General features: G+C 34.9%; 2 protein-coding genes across 10 annotated transcripts in view; one reads left to right on the top strand and one right to left on the bottom strand.

Moving 5' to 3' along the window:
• LOC105225246 (tRNA (cytosine(72)-C(5))-methyltransferase NSUN6) overlaps positions 1 to 22,463 on the top strand; it is an 83,989-nt gene that overhangs the window by 26,633 nt on the left and 34,893 nt on the right. The gene's annotated exons all lie outside the window — the stretch shown is intronic.
• Positions 1 to 22,463, bottom strand: part of LOC105225243 (rho GTPase-activating protein 20) — a 41,179-nt gene that overhangs the window by 14,104 nt on the left and 4,612 nt on the right. The window contains exon 1 of one of the 9 annotated variants that reach the window (XM_049457893.1): positions 678 to 1,930. The exons of the other annotated variants lie outside the window; for them this stretch is intronic. The gene's annotated coding sequence lies outside the window, so the exon portion shown is untranslated. Of the gene's footprint in view, positions 1 to 677; positions 1,931 to 22,463 lie in introns of those variants that run through there. 9 annotated transcript variants of the gene reach the window in all.

Genomic DNA, 22,463 nt, shown 5'->3' with positions numbered 1-22,463 from the left:
TCACATCAAAATAAGAAATATATAGTACAAGAAATGTCACCGGGTTTTGTGTCAGATCGAGCATTTCTCGTAACCGCTTGAAAAGAGTGGTAAGGGAAGTTTGTAGAAAAAATGTCGGTTTGCGAACATAGCAACCACTGTATAGAGTGATTTAGATTTATGAATAAACAAGTCTAAGTCAAGAGGAAAATGTTTTCAAAGCCGAAACAGGCAGCAATACATATTGGGGAGTGTTTTAAAATTTATCATACTCTGCAAAATAAATGCAAAAACACTAAAATATTGACTTTATAACAAATGAACATTCCTCAATCAATTCATATCGGTCCAATATCGTTGTAATACGTTACTTAGTTCTAAAATTAAGGTTAAGTTATACGAGGGTTTGAAAATGTTTGTTTCTGCTGTAAGTGGCGCTGAGTAGCTGATATGCAACCTTCAAAATTGCGGAGTTCAAAGGGTTATGGTTCCATTTATAGCCTTATTTGACAAGCAGAAATATTTTACGAGTACACGGTTACTTTTCAGAAAAGCTCTTCACAATATTAAATATACAAGCCACTTAAATTAAATATATATAAATGCAAAGTTAAAATATGTTACTGAAATTAATGACTTTGTTATACATATCAGTATGGTTGTAAATTTTGATTAAATTTGGTCTTCGCTTTGCTTACCATTAGTATCCGGTTTTAAAGTTTCTTGTAAGCTAAATCTTGAACTACATAAAAAATATAATCTTGGTTCTATTTTCGCTGATGTAACAGTTACTATTCCTACTCATTTTAATTATCCTTAATTAAGCTGACTTGTCCGAAATTTGGTCTCATTCCACTAACATTATAAATAAATACTTAGTAACTTCTGTAGTAAGTCATCTCCATCTTGCTTTATCTAGGCATCTTATCACTAATGTAAAATTAAAATGATTCATAAGCTTTGTATGGTATGTACATACATAAACCTTCAAAAGAAACTACTATGAAATTACTAATACATTAGGTATGTACATATGTGAATTCATATGTATGAGACTGACCGAGTGATTCATAAATTATTTCAGTTAAGAAATGTAAAGAAATGAAATGAAGACATCAATTTTTATTATTGTTCATAATCCAACAAAACAAGATATCATATAAAAGAGACAGCCTGTAAAAATGAAAAACGACAACTTATTTCATGGCTTTATTGTTCGGTGTCAATTTGATAGCAGACGCAAGGCGTACTGGTTGGATAACATGTTAAATGACATGAAAGTAAAGCAAAAGATCACTGGCTCTTATATACTTATACAACCAACAGGAACTGTTTAAAAATTAAATGACTTACATTAAAAGACCAACAACAAATGCCTCATACATATATGTACGTATAAGTTCAGACTTATAACAGACAATAATTCACTACGTAATGAAGTCCAAAAAAAATTCACAAAAAGTGAAACCGTCATATTTAATCAAAATTATGCATGTATGTGAGTATAATATTTAGAAATCATTATAAATGAAATGAAATGAAAGGGAAACGGTAAATACTAAGTTTCTGAAACCAAATCGATTCAACAAAACAACTTAAATGGTGATTGGTTAAAGCGATAGATGTTAAAAGTTTTACTACGAAAATCTATTAGCATGTGAATACTAAAAACAGATATGTACATATCTACCAAAACTAAGTAAACATGTGGCTGTCGACATTGCCGAAAAAGGTAAAAAAGAGATCCTCAAATAATAAAAAAGAAATAATATAGGCAACAAGACAATCGAAACAACAAACAGATAACAGTATTTATGAATGAAAAAGTGAGTCACCCAAAGAGCGTAAATAGGCTCACGTGAATAAATACAGACTATCTGTGCTGAAAATACATTTGCGATCAATATTTGTTACGCTGCTTTCTGACTGCTATTTAATCTCAAGTGGAAAAAGTAGAAAACAAATTAAATACAAATTAATTGCGAATCAAACTATAAATAAATTAAAGTAAAAATTAAAATAAATATTATAAATACGGCGATTCGAGTAATTTTTCAAATATAAATGTATATCGTCATATTATGCAATATCATCAACTTTTTTACTATCACAATTTTCAAGGAATGAGGCAAATGTCATATAAATTCAAGCAAAGAGGTTAAATTTAATATATTTTAGTAAGTATATTAAGGATATGAAGTTTAGACCAATTTCATTCATATTCGCTAACCACATTAATTAAAAAAAACCTATCCACTCATATTTATTAATATATCACACGTAAAAGGTTTAAAGTTAGGTTGAAAAGAACGAAATCATTATATCGGGTACTATAGAGCTGGGGGAAGGTGTGAGTGAAAATATAGAAAAAGATTATCTCGATATATTCGTATATATTCATTGGTGCTACATTAGTATACTCTTAGTAAAAGAATCAGATGTAATTTGAAATTGTGTTATATTTTATATACGCGAACTAGTCCCTCAGTTTTTGAACTTTAACTTAGAAATCAAGATAAAGTTAACATAAATGTCTTTTAATGTTCGGAATATAGGTTCAATTTTAGAAGTGCTATACCATATCGCTATATACCCATAACCAAAAGTCAATTGGAAGGTACGATATTGGTTGTAACCATGGCTTTATGGGAGAGCACCACTATGTTGGTTCGATCAGCTGTTGTGCATGACACCTATAATTGAACCTTATAATAAAATATATAAAGCTTTTTAATCAGTTTATGTAAACTCTTATTGAATGCCTTTACATGTCATTCAAAACACTTTCAAAAGATATTAAGTAGTCGTAGGCAACTAAATTGGCATTTGACCAAAGTATTGAAAAGTTTAAATAAGAAATAATACTTTTTAGAGTTTTCACATGAATGAACGGAAGGCTTTGTTTACAATTAATATAAAAATTAAATTCAAATTGATTATCGTTTTTATAAAATGTAAAATCGGAATTTTGTATCAATAATTTTTGACTTTCCAAACGACTTACCCACCCAGACGTAAGTTTTTATCAGTAAATGCCTAAATTTTCACTGTCCCTATCTCTGCCAAGTAGCATAGAATAATGTAGCGTGTAACATATTGACACATTTCTGAAAAATGCTATGTTTAAGTAAAACATTCAATATGATAATCTTTAGAAATTAAATGTAAAATTTGGCACATTTACATTAGTGTTGCTACCTAACACTAAAATGTCAACCCTATTTGTATGTTATTATTTCACCTTTAGTTTAATTTTTATTTTTAAATATATGTAATTATACCCTGAACAGGGTATATTAAGTTTGTCACGAAGTTTATAACACCCAAAAGGAAGCGTCGGAGGCCCTATAAAGTATATATATAAATGATCGGTATGTTAAGCTGAGTCGATTTATCCATGTCCGTCTGTCTGTCTGTCCGTCTGTATATATACGAACTAGTCCCTCAGTTTTTAAGATATCGTTATGAAATTTTGCAAACGTCATTTTCTCTTCAGGAAGCTGCTCATTTGTCGGAACTGCCGATATCGGACAACTTTAACATATAGCTGCCATACAAACTGAACGATCGGAATCAAGTTCTTGCATGGAAAACTTCCACATTTGACAAGATATATTCACGAAATTTGGTATAGATTATTTTCTGCGGCAACAATGAAATCTCCGAAGAACTTGTTCTGATCGGTTAACTATAGCAATAGTTGCCATACAAACTGAATGATCGGAATCAAATGCTTGCATGGGAAACTTCCTCATTTGACGATATATCTTCACGAATGATGGTAGGCCCAACCATCCAAGAAGAATTGTACTCAACTCTTCTTCGTTTTCGTTTACATAAGTACGCTTTAACGGCAGATATTACTAAAATGTACCGCCAAATAATCATACATGAAGAAGACAGAAACTGTCAGCTCCTGTGTGGAGAGAGCATCCCTTAGAACAAATTCAGATTTTTCGACTTAACACCGTCACATACAGCACTGCGCCTGCACCATTTCTTGCAACTCGGTGTTTACAAATGCTCAGCGATGCTAATACAACTAAATACCCACTCGGTTCATTGGCCATTAAAAGAGACTTTTATGTTGATGACTTATTAACAGGATCTGAAAATTTTGAGTCTCTAGATCTTCTAAGAAGTGAAGTAATTAAAATATTAAACTCGGCCGGATTCATCTTAACGAAGTGGTTTTCGAACCACCCTAAATTTTTTTTAGGTTTAATTTGTTCAATTTGTTTTTTTTCGCACTTCACTTCCGAAGACCGAACACCGAAAACAATTGACAGGCAATTAGTCACAATAACGAAAGTTAGCACTAACACGATTAGTTGACACTTTTAGTAAAAATTAACTAAATCCACGCACTTGGTCCTTGCTCGGGCGCCATGAAAATTTCTCAAGCTTTTTTGAGAACTGAACATTTACTTGGGAATGCGCGAATTAATTTACGCCCAATTGCCTGTCACTACATGATATACTTGCGAAAAGAAATGAAAGACGCGTGCGTTCGATTTCAAGTTCAAATTACAAAAAAGTTCTTTATTTCACTTAATCTAATTGCTACCACATCAAATGATATGGATTACTGCTTAAGGTAATAATATAATCTCCGAAAAATTTGTTCAAATCGGATTACTATAGTATATAGCTTCCGTATAAACTAAACACATAGTTACTAAAAGAAATGCACCTGTGAAGGGTATATTAGCTTCGGTGCAGCCGAAGTTAACGTTTTTTCTTGTTCAGTTTTAATTTTGAAAATCATGTTGAAGTAAAAACTAGTTCAATTGAAAACATTAGGTGTACAAGTACTTTTATTTTTACTGTAAATTAGCATTACGCCACGTACCCAATTTATGTTTGCTGGCGTTTTTAGCTAGAGTATATCATGTAACGCAATACATTGGGTGAAAATCAAAATTTGCAATGCTTTTCGTTTTTGAGAACATGATAGAATACTGCAACACAAACTAACATTATTTGTATACGACTGCAGCTTTGGCCGCTAAACACCTTAGAAGTTTCCAAACGGTCGATCGTTTGCAGCCATAAAGTGTGTCAGTACAGACGTCAATGACATTTGAAAAACAGGTTCAAATGCATACAAATGCTGTGTAAACCACAATATGTGTATTTATATGCGTGCAGCTATGTAACCGATTCGTACTTCGTACGCAAACCATAATATTGGGTTGTCAAAAAAGTCTTGCGGTATTTTTATTTAATTTTTTTTTTTATTTAATTTTTTTTTATTTAATTTTTTTTTATTTATTGAAATTGAAATGAATTTTTGATGACTCATGCCCAGCTCTTGGCCGATGCTACGGCTGCTACTATGTCGGTCTCTTTCGACCAATTCAGCGATTTTATCGCAATTTTCGACGATAGGCCTTTCGGAACGTGGCGCATCTTCGACCACTTCTACACCAGAACGAAAACGTTAAAACCATCGTTGTGCAGTGGAAGTGGAAATGGAAACTGTATCGGGTCCATAAACTGCACACATTTTATTGACGGCTTGAGATGCATTTTTGCCTTTATCGTAGTAGTACTGTAAAATATGCCGTATTTTCTCTTTATTTTGCTCCATGTTTGCGACGCTATAACTCACGAACGACTTAAAAGAAACGACAATCAATCAAATACGTGTTAGCGCGTGAAATGAGCTTTCCAAAAAGGTATAGCATGATCCGATGCGACGAATAAAACTAGAACTACGCGCTTTCAGCGCCAACTAGCGAGAATACAGCAAGACTTTTTTGACAACCTAATAATTTTCAATGCAAATTTAACCAAACCAAACATGCAAAAGAACAATCTAAATTGGCAATAATTAAATTTACATCCGACCCCACGTTTATTGGACTGTGAGCGAAAAGAAAAACTTGGCTTGGTCACATTAATGGTGTTAAATTTATCGATCTGCGCTTCAAAACGTGTTTACATACTGACGCTAAGATAAATTTACAGTACAACGAAAGTGTAGATGTTAGTTGTAAATATATACATATGTGTAAATATGTATATGTATACCTATGTACATATATGGTGTGCAATGTGTATTTGGCAGGTTTTTCTATTTTCTTGACGGTTCACTTATGTACATGCGTGCTACTAATTGACGCGCAATGGCAATGTTTTCCGATATTACTTATCAGCTGATAAGCAGCAAAAATAGTGTGCTATCTGTTTGCCATCCGATTTTCTTAAGTGTTTATACCCTGAACAGAGTATATTAAGTTTGCAACTCCGAAATGATAAATGATCAGCATAATGAGCTCAGGTGTTTAAGCCATGTCCGTCTATTTGTATATACGAAAACTAGTACCTCAGTTTTTCAGATATCGATCTGAAATGTTGCACACGTTCTTTTCTTTCCTACAAGCTGCTTATTTGTCGGAACCGCCAATATCAGGCTACTATGGCGTATAGAGGTCATACAAAATGATCTAATACATACATATCTTTGAACGGAATTTTTTTTATTTGACGAGATATTACACGACATTTTCATGAATGAATAAAACCAAAGCAAAGAAATTGTTCAGATCTGACCACTATAGCATATAACTGTCAAACAAGGTGATCCAGTATTTGTAAAGAAAACTTTTTTATTTGACGAGCCATCTTCACGAAATTTGGCATGCATTAATAAAGACAACAGTACAATCTCCGAATAAATTTTTCATATCGGGCATGCAGCCACTATAAAACTGACCGATCAAAATCAAAATTTTTATTATCCTTTATATAGGGTGGGCCATCTAACGTTTTAAATTTGAATTATCTATATTTCGACATTGGAAACGTCAAATACCATTCGGAAAGTGACAGATATTCAGTAAAAAGTCTAAAATTTACGAAATGGGTCGTTATTCACTATTCTACAGTTCGCAGATTGGGCAGAAGATCGTTTGACCGAGGATGGTCAATTTTACCGAAAAATCATCTTTTCGGACGAGGCTCATTTCCACCTCGATGGTTACGTAAACAAGCAGAATTGTCGCATTTGGGGCACAGAAAACCCGCACGTAATCGTCGAGAAGCCAATGCACCCAGCACGAATCACTGTATGCTGCGGATTTTGGTCTGGTGGAATCATCGGCCCATTTTTCTTCGAAAATGAAGAACGAACCGTAACCATCAATGGTGAGCGATATCGCGCAATGTTAACCGAATTTTTCTTCAAGCAAATTGAAGAGAAAGACTTGGACAACATTTGGTTCCAGCAGGACGGCGCTACGTGCCATACAGCAAACGCTTCACTCAATCTTTTACGCCCTATCTTCGAAATTTAAAATTTTATATGGCCCACCCTATAGTATAGTTACAATTCTTAACTGTGAAGGGTACTATAGCTTTGGTGCAGCCGATGTTAATGTTTTTTTTTCTGTTTATCTTATTATTTGTCATCATACTGCCGGTCTGGTTTATGGGTAATTTTATCGCTGTAAAAACAAAAGTAATACTCTGTTTCTTTTTGCATCCAGTATTTTTAGCTGACAGTGTCTGTTATTTATCTTTAAGTTTGCTACTGTAAACGGAATAATAGCACAAAGGCAAATACAAAGTCAACACATTCTACAATAAACAACATAAACAAAAGATATTGCAAGTATAAAGAAACAAGCAACAATTACTTAACACAAACACACATACACACTTCATAAAAATATGTAAGTAAATAAAGACGGCGTTTAAAAAAACTGTTTATTAGAATTTAAAATTATAAAAAAAATGCATTTACACAATAAATGAATATCTAGAATTTATATAGCCGTTTGAGGCAAGATTATAAAAGTTTCCAATTTTTTTCAAAATTATACTTAAGATTCATAGATTCGTATATGTACATATACATACATATATGTACTTACATATGTATGTGTAAGAATATATTGGCTTTATAATTATAAGAGTAATATTCAGTACTGACTATATAAGGAATATTCCAACTTGTTGAACAGTTAGCAGCATCAGATTGTAATTTTGAATTACTTTATTTTATGTTCATACATATGTACATACTTACAAATGTATGCATTTAAATTATCAAAACTGAATCTTTTCTTGTGCATGAGCTTGATAAAGTAGAATGGTTTTACATTAATCTAACAGCCAAAATTAACGTTTCGAAATGTTTTATCATATCGGCTATCGATGTTTGAAACTCTTCCAAGCGATCGTATTTTTGATAATTGACAAATAGCATACCATAGATGCTATCTATAAGTGTAATTTTCATTAACTCTGGCTGTTGATAAACCTTTGTATAATAACTTAAGTATTATAGAATAAAAAGTACTCATACATATGAACAGCAATAAAGCTGGTTCTGTTGAAGTCATATTAAAATAAAATTGAAATAAGTTTTAAGATAAATTAAAAAATGATGTTCATTAGATATTGTGAATAGCTTGTGCGATCTGCAAAATTGGCTGTTTTCGAACAAACATCGTACTGCATACATACATACAAAAATTTTGCAACTATTTTAGGCCGCTTGAAAATTCTCATCTTTATTATGAGAATTATCGCTATACATACATACGAGACACATGTCTTGTATACAATGACTTGGGAAAGTAAGTATGTATGTATGTCTTTTTTTCAAAAACGTCGAGTAAGTTTAGAATTTTTATTAAATTTATTTTTTTTTATACCCTGAACAGGGTATATTAAGTTTGTCACGAAGTTTGTAACACCCAGAAGGAATCGTCGGAGACCCTATAAAGTATATATATAAATGATCAGTATGTCGAGCTGAGTCGATTTAGCCATGTCCGTCTGTCTGTGCGTCTGTCTGTATATATACGAACTAGTCCCTCAGTTTTTAAGATATCGTTATGAAATTTTGCAAACGTCATTTTCTCTTCAAGAAGCTGCTCATTTGTCGGAACGGCCGATATCGGACCACTACAACATATAGCAGCCATACAAACTGAACGGTCGGAATCAAATCCTTGTATGGAAAACTTTCACATTTGACAAGATATATTCACGAAATTTGGTACATATTATTTTCTAAAGCAACAATGTAATCTCCGAAGAAATTGTTCAGATCGGTTAACTATAGCATATAGCTGCCATACAAACTGAACGATCGGAATTAAGTTCTTGTATAGACAACTTTCACATTTGACAAGACATATTCACGAAACTTGGTATATATTATTTTCTAAAGCAACAATGTAATCTCCGAAGAAATTGTTCAGATCGGTTAACTATAGCATATAGCTTCCATACAAACTGAACACTGTTACTAACAGAAATGCACCTGTGAAGGGTATTTAGCTTCGGTGCAACCGAAGTTAACGTTTTTTCTTGTTTTAAATATACTTACTTATGTCCATATGTATAGAAAGCTATCACGCAACGAGTAGTTTTCCCCTACATGTTTTATAGGGTAAATTTTAAACAGCCGTTTCTTTTAAAGATAACGAACCGAAATATGATTACTAAAGAGATTACAGCTGATAAAACTAAGTGTGCTGATATTGTAAACTAAGGTGTATTACAAATCAACTATATACATATGTATGTATGTCATAGCAAATGTAATGCTAGTACTGCGCAATTTATGTTTGTCAACATAAGTGGGCACACAAATACATACTTACATATGTACATAAGTATATTGACTAATACAACTTGTGCAATAATGTTCCCAAGAGCTTATTTTACTGTACAGTATACAAGGAGCGTTCCAAAGTAAACAGGACTTTTTGAATCTAGTGCACCCTGGTGGCGCCATCTATATGTCGACTAGTGCGGTAGAATCTGCTGTCTTTATCGATTGCTCAGTAAGATGATGATTTCATGACATTTCATCGATTGGAAGTGAAGTTATTGCGTTTTAAGTGTCAGTATGTTTGTGTTATCGGTGCGAAAATGAAATTCGAACAAAGAGCCAACCGAAACGTTTCAATTGATGAAACAACGCCGTAGCAGAGTGCACGAGTGGTTTCAACGTTTTCAACGTGGTCGTGAGGACATATGTAAATGACGATCATCATGTGGGCCAATCAAAATACGTGATCACCGGAAATTCCATCGAAACTGTCCGTGAATTCATCAAAAATCAGTCGAAATCATCATTGAAATTCATGGAAATGGAATTGAACATTTCCAAAACATCGATTTATCGCATTTTGACCGAACATTTGGTGTGTTCACGGTTTGTTCCGCACAAATTGACTGACGACCAAAAATTGCTCAGAATCCAGACATCTTTAAAGAGGTCTAAAGGGACAAAAACTTCTCTTACAATATTTTTACTGGTGACGAAACGTGGGGTTTCCAATATGATCCCGAAAAGAAACGCCAGAGTGTTGAATGGAAGGCACCGGACGAGCCAAAAACTCGCGCATGGAGAAGTCAAAAGTGAAGACAATGATGATTTGTTTTTATGGTTCCAAGGGTATTGCCCATAAAGAATATGTTCCACCCGGCCAAAACGTTAATGCGGTATTTTACCTTGGAGTTATGAAGCGTTTGGTGCGCCGTATTCGATGTCTTCGGCCCGATTATCGCGTTTGTTGCACGATAATGCGCCGTCTCATCGATCGACGCTTGTGGCCGATTATTTGACCAAAAATCACATATTAACCATTAACCACTCCCCGTTTTCACCTGATATGGCACCGTGCGACTTTTTCCTTTTCGGAAAAATGCATTTGACCATGAACGAAAGCGTTATGCAGACGTAGAGGTCATTCAAAAGGCTTGCACCGGCATACTGGCGGCCATACCGGACAACGAGCTAAAACACTCGTTCGACATGCTGTAAGCTGTATTGAAGCAGAAATAGACTATTTTGAATAAAATAAATTAATTTTGCCAAAAAAAACATTTTTTCTGTTTTTTTTTTTGAAATAATTGGTTGACAAATGATAACATCTGATAAAAAATAATTAGCTTTTAATTGAAATATTCATAAACAAAACAATAGTAAGATTCTCTGCCTGTTGCAAAAGTGCACAAATCTTGGTATAAGAAGCAAGCGATTTCATCAATATGAGATTTCACCTAAAAGTGGTCGGTGCCTCGCACTTCATCCAACTTTTACCCCTGTTCCTATAAAAGCTTCCCATACTACCTCGAGAGTTAAATTTTATACCTCTGGCTTATTTAGTTATTGTTTATTGAACTTTTAGTAGTTTTCGGCTCAAACTTGATTGAAGTCCAAACAGAATACTCAGTATCCAAGCTTATCTTCGGTAGTGCTAAACTGCCTGTGTCAAAGCCTCCGAATCGATTAAAAGGATTTGTATGTCTGAAAGAAAAATTCCCCGAACTCAGCGAGGCTAAAATTAAAGAAGGAATATTTAACGGCCCACAAATACGGCAACTTATAAAGGATAAGAGCTTTGAAGAAAAACTGAATGATTAGGAAAAAATGGCAAAAAATGTTTTGTGAACGTTATCCAAAATTTTCTAGGAAACTATAAATCGGAAAATTACAAATGTTTAATAAATTAATTTATAATGTCATATATAGTAAAGCTTTGGAGTGTAATATTTATTTTTTTTTACTGCAAAAATTGTTATGAACAAGACGAGAGGTTCCATCAGGACATTTCCTATGAACAGCGCTATGCTTTTCTAAGAGTCGTTTTCACAATGTCTGGTTAAGAGCTTAAACAGAACTTTATCGACATCATGTTGAAAAATGATTTTCCCAATATCTGGCTAACAACCGTCAAAAAGTAAAGTTCTATTACACTTTACCGAAAAAGGAGTCGAACTTCCAACCAGAACATGAAATGACAGCTGTCAACTGTAAAATTTATTCATTACATTTAAACAAAATATAAATGGATTATAACATTTAGATTTCCGTATAAAATGTAAATATTCCTTTACTGTTTCAATCATGAAAGAAATTTCAAAATAAAAGAGAATGTCAAATTGCGTACCAGGTAGCTGCTGCAGAAAAGAACACAAAACGAGTACAAGCGGCACAGGCACTCATCCACATTGGGCGACAAAAAGAGTCCTGAGTCTGAGCATGAACACGCACGCATTCACTATAATCAAATACTATCTGTAGGTACGCTAAGAACAACTTGGTGAAAAAGGTTAAAGCCTTCATGCAGTTAAGCTACCTGCCGTTAAAAATAATATTAACCAGAAATTGCTAAAAGGGCCCTGAGTCGCATTTTTCGGGGAAATACCACTTTGTAAACAGCTGCTCACGTAGAATTAGCCGCGCGTATTTATCCCTTCAAATGTTACTATTACATATTATATTGAGGTGGACAACTGTGAAGTGTGTTTAACGTGGGATCCTGCTGTCGACAGCTTAACTCCATGGTGCTCAGAAGCACAACGGATCAATACAATGCGTTGATCAGCGCCCTGAAAACGGGGTAAACATTTTCAGTATCAATTGGCAGTGTGGCATGGACACACTAACCACCTTGGTAGGGTTCGAGGCCCATCGTACTATGTGCACGGCACCAGGTTGCAACGCAACTGCACATTCAAACTGACAAAGTCAATTCTTCCCGCGATTTGGGTTTTAACCACAACCACCACGAATCTCCACAAAGGGCCAAACCCAATGAGCAGATTGAAGTAACCTCCAAGGGCTAACTGCTCCCCGTGGTACCAAGATAAAGTCTTTGGTATGACCTTGTAACCGAAGCTACTACCAGTTGAGTTTCCATACAACTCTGGACTGGCGGCCAGGATCTTAGTCACCTCTTACGACAGGCATGCCTTACCACGGGTATATTCGGTATAATGACAATACGAATACAAAAGTGATCAGATGTAACTCATATGTTGACAAAATTGATGCACAATTTACCAAAGATATGGAAATAATGACAATAAACCCTTGCCCAGAAATAGAGACACCAGAATAGCACAGTAACATGCACACATGGTTAAAACTATAAATACGTGGTTCAATTTTTATTTGATGAAGTAAATGGGATTCTGGTTCAGTTTTATTAAATTCGAAAAGAAAAATGGTGAATTCCCTCATTGAAGTAAGTGTACGTTCGTTCGTTTTACAACTGGTCAAAATAGTAAGTACATTTTTAATTATTCTAAGATCAAATCGGACAATATATTTTAATGGTTAATATTTTCCCCACGCGGAAAAGCATGCCATTGCATATTGCCTCCTCAAGGAAAGAAAAAAGAATAAATACCATCATCAGTGTTCTATATAAAATCGGTTTTATGGATATACATACATATGTAATCTATATAATCTGGCAACCCTTTGTTATGAAGTGTACAAAAATAATTGAACAAAAGTTAAATATTGAATAAAATTAACAAAAATTGCTATTTAGCAGTTAATTATTGTTTAGTGCAGTGATCATCAAAATAAACCCAAATTTCTTCTGTATCGTATGATATATGGCTCAAAAATGCCTCCTAAAAAAATCATTCAGCCGCAGCTTTGAGCCGTTTGTAAAATGGTCGCTAATTCACCAAGTGTCATGTGCGCAAATTGCCGTACATGGACTCATTCCAAATGTGCGAAACTTAATAGAGTGGAATTCACCGAGCTAGCAAATAAAATAAAACATCAAGGTCATCAATGGAAATGTGAAACATGCCGTTTGGAGGTTAGTATCGTCACTCAAGATGATCTTGACTGTGAAAGTGACGACGATGAAAACATCACCATGCTTAAACTTAAACGTCTGCTTGATGACCAGTATTCAAAGCTCACAACATCTTTTGAGAGTAAATTCAACAGTTTCAAGACAGCCATCGAAAAGAATGTTAATGACATCAGAAGGGAGGTCTCAAGTTTATCCAAGCAGCACAAAGACTTGTCCAATACATGTTCTGCTCTGATAACAGACTCAGTAGAAAACAAGCTCGAAACTTTCACTAGCGCATCAGCTCCAACTGAAGAAATTTTAGCAGTTTTCCGAACGCAAAAAACGGGAATCGAACGTCGTTATGTTGAATGTTCAAGAGTCAAGGAGAGCTGATGGCAAAGACCGTCTTGCCAATCGATTTGCCTGTCAGTTTGGATGAATTGAAACTCCGTCGATTGGGTCGCCCAACTGCTGGCCGTAACCGCCCGCTGCTAGTTGAAACAACTTCCCCATCCGTTGCTCGCGCTATATTAAAGTCTAAACCACCAGAACCTGTTGACGGATCACCCAATGTCATATCTAAATCAGATCTCACTCTGGCTTAGTTGACGCACCTCAAGAACCTTCGCACGCAGCTGGATTCTCTGGTGAAAAATGGCGATTCCTCGAAGACAATAAAATACGTTAATGGCGTCCCGAAATTAGTCAATAAGAATTTTCGCTCGTTCAACGATAAGGGAAATTCAAACAAACTTGCACATCCACTACCAGAATGTGAGGGGACTACGTACCAAGCTCGGCAGTTTTCTCACAGCAGCAGCGATTAGTAGTACTGATGCATTCTGCATCACTGAGTCATGGCTTCACCCAGCTATCCATGATGGGGAAGTTATAGATGATTCATTCAGTATTTACAGGAAGGATAGAAACAATATCACAAGCGATAGTGAACGAGGTGGGGGTGTTTTCATCGCAATAAAGAAGTTTGTGCACGCGGAATGTATTCCAGTCATTGATGATAGTATTAAACACATCTACGTAAAAATCAAGTGTAATAGATCAGATATCATTATTGGATGTGTCTACATTCCTCCGAGAGCATCACTAGTCGTTTACTAAGTGTTCCTTGATACACTCCAGTACCTGAAAGTAAAGCACAAAAATACCAACTTCCTCATCACGGGGAATTTTAACCTTCCAAGTAGCTCGCCGCATATAGACTGTGAAAATTTACTCTATGAAGGCTTCTCTCTGTTAGAATGCCGCCAATTTAATAACATTCAAGCCGATAGTCACAATTTACTTGATCTTTGTTTCAGTAATCAGCATATACATATGTACACAGGCAATTACCACAATGGATCGATACCATCCAGCACTTGGTATCACGATTGAACTCCAGCTCAGCCTCAAACCAGTAACTTTACCTTTCTATGATTTCAAAAGTGCTGACTATGGGAGTCTTAATGCATTTTATGAAAACGTTGATTGGACGAGCCTGTATTCATCCTCTACCCTAGACAGCAAAGTAGTAGTCTTCTATGACATTATTCAAAGAGGTATATCTACCTATGTGCCTGTCCGTTCACAAAATAACAACAACTTTCCGTACTGGTTTTCAAGCGAATAAAAACACAAAATGATACTTAAGAAGGAAGCCCATACTACCTTCAAGAAGTGCAATTGCAAAAAGAACTATAGAAAGTTTAGCGAACTCAGGAGAGAATGTAAATTTCTCAATAAACAATGCTACAAGAATTACATAGATAAAATTGAACAACAAGTACAGGATGAAGCTAATGTGTTCTGGAAGTTTGTTAAACATAAAAAAAGAGGTAATGGTGACATCCCGTCCACCATGTCCTGGGATAATCTGACAGCAGATTCAGGTATCGATATTAGCAATATGTTCGCATCCTTTTTAATTGTGTGTACAACCAAAATTCTCACCAGTGTTCACCACCAACTGAAGTAGAACCAGCTCCCACTGTCATCATGGATGAATTTGGAGTTAACATCAATGATGTCCGTAAAATGTTGTCGACACTGAACTTGAAGAAAGGTGCTGGTCCGGACGGCTTACCAAATAGTTTTCTTAAATACTGTGCATACAGCCTCAGCGAGCATATTACACACCTATTCAGTTACTCTCTACAAAGTGGTGTCTTTCCAACTATATGGAAATCATCCTACATCTGCCCGATTCACAAGGACGGCCCAAAGTCTGAGGTCGTTAACTATATGCCAGTTTGTATCCAATCAGCTTTGGCCAAGCTTATCGAGAAGATAGTTCTTCCACAACTCACGGCATTCTTCACAAACATTATCACCAACAAGCAGCATGGTTTCGTCGGCGGAAGGTCGACTTCCTCTAATCTGTTTATCTACGTAAATTATTTACTAGATGCCCTAAACAATGGCCACTCAGCTCACACCATTTACACCGATTTCAGCAAGGCGTTTGACAGGGTGGATCATACTATTCTGCGAAACAAACTTAGAAGATACGGTACATGCGGTAATGCGCTGAATTGGATTCAATCATATCTTACAGGAAGGCATTTCCAAGTCAAAGTAGATGGATACCTGTCTGCTAAGCATAATGTTACCTCAGGGGTCACATCTGGGGTCTATTCTCTTTAATATTTTCGTAAACGATATTGGTGATAACTTTCAATCCGAATTTTTGCTTTATGCAGACGATTTGAAGATCTTCAGAATGATAACCAGTGAGCAAGATCTTCGAGTTCTTCAGAATGACGTAGACAAGCTTTCGTTGTGGTGCCGATTAAACAAATTGGACTTGAATGTAAGAAAATGTGTAACTGTATCCTACTCACGGTCACATATCAGAATACCAGCTAATTATTTTCTAAATGATGAGTTGTTAAGTGAAGTGGATCATGTAAAGGACATGGGTATCATCATAGACAATCAACTGACGTTTAACAAGCATATCGAAAAGATCACTCTCCAGGCTTTTAAAGTTCTGGGATTCATTACTAGAACTAGCAAGGATTTCCCGAATCCCATCTCACTGCTATGCCTTTATTCATCTATGGTTCGGCCAATTTTAGAATATGGCACTGTAATTTGGACGCCTTATACCGATGCTGCCTCTAGTCGTATTGAAAAAATACAATCAAAATTATGTCAATGTCTTGGCTATCGCTATGGTATTCCTGGTGGTTACAACACAGTGTCTGATGTCTATGAATACTATAACATAAACAGCCTGCAAGAACGTCGTCAAGTAAGTAGCTGGCATGTTTTTTTTTTTTTTTTGCAAAGTCGTGAACGGCCTTATCGATGCGCCAGACATCATCAGCATGGGTCCCTCACTGAGACGTAACCGTCTCCTGAAGACTATGAAAACTACCAAGAGCTACGTTTTCAATGGTCCTCACAACCGCCTGGCCAGGCTCGTCAACTCATTACATAGTGATGTGGACTTCTATAGCGGATCACTCAGTGCCTTCATCCCGGATATCAAATCACGTCTACTGCAATATCCCTAGTCTCACCTTTTACACTTTCTCCTTCCCAATTTGCTAGTCTTACAACTTTTGTTCAATTTATAGCTTTATTTATACTAGTGTTATACTATTTAATCCCTTATATTTAATTACATAACAAATATTACATAATTTTAAATTATATAGTTGTATAAAGCCGTTTGGCGTATGTATACTTAAAAATAAAATAAAATAAAATAAAATATGTATGTGTGTATGTAGTATGTACGTTTCGTACATAATTAACTATTTGGTTGTAAAAAGACAACTAGAGGTTGTTTCTGTTATTTTTTCCAACACTGTATGTAATATTTTTAGTATGCTTGATTTGAGTTTACCGATCCTAAAACATTTGAATTAAAAAAAAAATTGAATTGCATTCATATTGTTGTTGTGTTTTTCCTACAAGGAAAAACTTTTCTATTGACGTCTTATTTACATACATATACAAATTCTTAAATGTATGTACATATGTATCATTATTTCAACACATCAAATACGTCATTTATGGTATATTTTTACCACGCGGCAAACGATTCTCATTCATATATGTACATACATATGTATATTTATGTAGATATGTACATACATATGTATGTATATATGTAGCTAGAAAAGTTTGTTCATGAAACATTAACCCAATCTGAGGAAGGAAGTCATGACTAAGAATATTAACATATAACGCGCGGCTATCACAAATATACATACATATATGTACATATTTAATTTTAATAGTTTGTGCACAATTAATTTTTAAAACTCTTTCTAATACATTAAAAGCACATAAAGGATAAATTTTTTCTGGCATATGCTCTCCCTACCCTACTTGCAGAGAGCAGTCCGAACAAGAGCGAAAAACACAATCTAAATGGCACAGAGTAGTATACATACACTTGGAAACGTCATAAACAAAAAACGTGGCATATTGTAGCACTTGTCTATGCCGAATGTGGCGAGCAATAGGCAGTTGGAAAGTGTCAGCAGCAAGAGACCAGAAATCAAATTCATATACAAGTATATTAGTGAGAGCGCAATCCATTTCAAAATTTGAAGTCACTTTCGAAGTGACGTTTTTAGCATTCGAAAAAGCTATCCATTCAACAAGTTGCAGTGATATATGTAAGTATGTATGAACATCTGTTTGAATGTACATATGCATGTACATAAGTATGTTAATTCTTCGTGGATGTCGATATTTGGGCGTTTCTGTTACGAAGTTTTGTGTACAAAACTATTATAATATTATGTGTCCAGACATTAAAAAAATATTCATGATTAAAATTTTCAATTATTAATTACATGTAAAAATTAATTGAAGACACTCTTACTGCCGGCTCAATTTTAGTTTATTTTCATTTGCATCAACAACAGTAGATTTAAAATCTATTTTTTTCGTGAACAGGAGTGTATAAATTGTAAGAAAGTATAAATGTACTGCGTATTTGGTTGCAGTTGATATTCTTAAAAAAAATACGTGCATATAAATGTATGGACAGTTGATACAGTATGTAAGTCAATTTATAGACTATCTAAACTATAAGAAAAAAATGTTTTAGTACAAAATTAAAATTTTTATCCAAGCCCCTTCAATAAATTGTATATGTACATACGTTTATTATAATGCACGTAATTACATATGTATGTATAAATTTTTGGGTATGTGGGGTCTTATTCGTGTACGCAGGTTGCTTTTTGTGTTTTGAAATTTGACCACCCTAGTGTAACAATCTGAAAATTTATAATCCTTTTCACATTGAGAATGCAAGCTTTCACACTGAAGCAACTTCATTTTTAAGCACTCAAAAAATCGAATTGATGCATCATATGCTGAATACAATGCTCGCGACACGACATAGCAGCACGACAGTGAACTGAAAACGGCGTTTTGCATCCTACTACATGAACGCATGTACACAAGACAACACAACTCTCCATTTTGCATGTACAGAATTTCGTTGTGGCCATACTAATACCTTGCACTTCAATGAAATTTTAATATTTTGTTCAAAGTGAAATTTTTTATGCAAAAAATAAGTAAATAGGTAATTTTATTTGTTTTAAATTATCAATTGTTATTACAAATGGTATAATAGAGCTATTTTATGCTTTTATTTGTAAAATAACGTCAAGTTTGTTAGAGCTGTGAATAATTTAACATATTAGTGGCATCACCACTCTTCCTGATCTCTCTATCTTCCATTCTACTGTCAACTCTACTGTCGTTGGCAAATATAGGAGTATATTGATATGCTGAATACAATGCTCGCGACACGACATACGGCCATACTAATACATTGCACTTCAATGAAATTTTAATATTTTGATCAAAGTGATATTTTTTATGCAAAAAATAAGTAAATAGGTATTGTTAGAGCTGTGAATAATTTTACATTTTACATAATGGGTTGTCAAAAAAGTCTTGCGGTATTTTTATTGAATCAATTCTTGTGGCACCCATACATCGAGCTTCTTAGTGACTCCAAGCTTCTTCAAATGGTTTATAACGGTTTGATGACTACTATGCCGGTCTCTTTCGACCAATTCAGCGATTTTATCGCAATTTTCGACGATAGGCCTTCCGGAACGTGGCGCATCTTCGACCACCTCTACACCAGAACGAAAACGTTGAAACCATCGTTGTGCGGTGGAAATGGAAACTGTATGGGTCCATAAACTGCACAAATTTTATTAGCGGCTTGAGATGCATTTTTGCCTTTGTCGTAGTAGTACTGTAAAATATGCCGTATTTTCTCTTTATTTTGCTCCATGTTTACGACGCTATAACTCACGAACGACGTAAAAGAAACGACAATCAATCAAACACGTGTTAGCGCGAGAGATGAGCTTTCCAAAAAGGTATAGCATGACCCGATGCGACGAATAAGACTAGAACTACGCGCTTTCAGCGCCAACTAGCGGAAATACTGCAAGACTTTTTTGACAACCTATTATTAGTGGCATTACCACTCTACATCATCTCTTTATCTTCCATTCTACTGTCAACTCTACTGTCGTTGGCAAATATAGGAGTATATGAAGTTAGCGAGAACGACAACTGTCGGACGGCAGTCGTGTCGTCGTCAAAATAACAGTGTCCATAAGACCGTGTGTATTTTAATATTTGACAGATGTCGTTTATCGTCTGCCTCCAGCATTGTATTCAGCACTTGAAGCTAGCAAGAACGACAACGGTTGGCCTGCAGTCGTGTAGTTCTGCAGCTGTCAAAATAACAGCGCCCATAAGAACGTATTTTAATTTTTGACAGATGTCGTTTGTCGTCTGTCGCCAGCATTCTATTCAACACTTCATCCCTTGCTTAGTCCTGTTTATCTCAATATAATCTAGTCCTGTTTAGTTTGGTGGCGAATGACTTCTTTTGATTTTCGAAAGAAAAAATTACGTTTTTCGATACCTGATGAGACGGTTGATGCGTTCAAAACGCATGTTTTGGAAACACCTCAATCAATGTGAGTGATCCAAGTAATTGAACAATTGATTCAAAGACATGCTAAAAGTCTATAGATCTTAATGGAGTATATTTTTAAAAATAATTAAGCAATTTTTGATCATTAATATTTGTTTTTGTTCTCTAATCCCCAAATATAGAAGGCAACCTAAGTATGTACATACATATTATCAGTAGATATTTCATTACATTGAGGTTAATGTGGCCAGCATTCTAAGGCAAAAAGGGGAAATTTTATTAATATCAGTTATGGCGCAATGGCATATGCAACAACAATATTTAATCCAATAACATCATGCATGCTTGCAGCTGGTTTCATTAAAATCGTTAACTCGGTTCCTCAGCGATTACAAAGGGTTGTGAGCGCCACTGAATAAAGTGAATTATATGGTATGTGTATGAACACATACATGATGTGAATGCAATAACGAATTTTCGATAAAAGAGGACGTTACGCACAACGAAGCGTTTTATTTTTCAACTGCTGCAAGCAACAAATGGCAGTACGAGTATGTGCATATAAAGACCAATGTTGTACATATACGGCGTTTTGTGTCGAAAAATCGTTGAATATAAATATGTATGTATGTACATACACAAATAAATATTCTTGGCGTGAATAAAACACAATAGTAACTTGAATATTCGTGTACGATTATGTAGGAGCTGATATATGTACATATGTATATTAGAATTTGAGATAAAGCTGCGAGAGAAAGTGTTTAAATGTATTTTTCTGTGTGGTGCAGGCAGCCCTGTTAATGAGTGTTCAAGACCCAAGGAAAACTGGGATTAAAAAGTTTTCTAACCTACTCATACCAACTTTATTAGTTTGTAATTAAATATATTATACTTATTACTTCAACATATAATATATACAGTGATGTACTATGAAATAGAGGCAGCACCATAGATATCTTTTACATCAATAAATCTCTAGTCAGTTTTATTTTCGTTATTTTAAAAAAAGAAACAATGCATGGAGAATCTACTAAAATAATTAAAAGTCTTAAATCTAAAGAAATTAAAATTTTTAGTGAAATAATCAATAGAAAGTGGACATAATAATAAATGTTACTTTCACATTTATTGCAATATCCTTTGTTTTTTATAACTACTGAGCAAGGGCTAGGCGCAGAATACTCTGAATTATAGAAAATAACAACTGGAATTTTATCCCATCAGATGATTTTAATTGGAGCCACTCTAACCTCTCACATTAAATTTTCCATCGGATTAAAGTCTGTCGATTTCGGGGCCAGCTAAAACTTCGAAGCCATTTTGCACCATTCCTCTGCTCGCTATGATGTGTGTTTCGGTTCATTATTTTGCTGAAACACTCATCAAAGGGGTGTATTAAACTCCGCGTAAGATAACATGGTTTTACTTTTTTAATATTATGGATTAAATTTTTTTCGTAAGAGGAGGCACTCTCCGAAGTTAAACAACCTTATACATTTGAATTATTATTAGGGAATTTTGAACAGCTGATATCTAAAAAGTCGGTATGCCAAAAATAAACCTACTCGAAGTAGGTAGTAGTTCAAGGAAGGTCGCAAATAATTTTGAATTGAGTGCAATTAAAGACTCTTTTGCTATTCCTTTCGACAGTGGCATGATTAAAAATGTTAAAAGAGGTCATTCCTCAACTTCATCGACGACATCAGACAATACGTCAACCAGACTTCGGACGCAATTAACTTATGAGAAGCACTGACTGCCATTCACAGTGGAGCCATCAACACCTTCACCGACTCCCTTCCAGTGAACGGCGTACTCAGAGTCAAACCACCACCCATTGCAAACGAAGAGCTCGAATGGCCGCGCGAAAGAAAGTGACCCTTGCGCAGATTCGTTCTAAATACTGTAGCAGGTTAAACTCCCACTTATCCAGAATAGACCCCGACATATCCAATATGCATTTACGA

This window comes from Bactrocera dorsalis, chromosome 5 (genome assembly GCF_023373825.1).
Source record: "Bactrocera dorsalis isolate Fly_Bdor chromosome 5, ASM2337382v1, whole genome shotgun sequence".
Lineage (NCBI taxonomy): Eukaryota > Metazoa > Arthropoda > Insecta > Diptera > Tephritidae > Bactrocera > Bactrocera dorsalis.
Note: the sequence above shows the minus strand (reverse complement) of the source record. Positions and strands in the feature narration are given on the sequence as shown.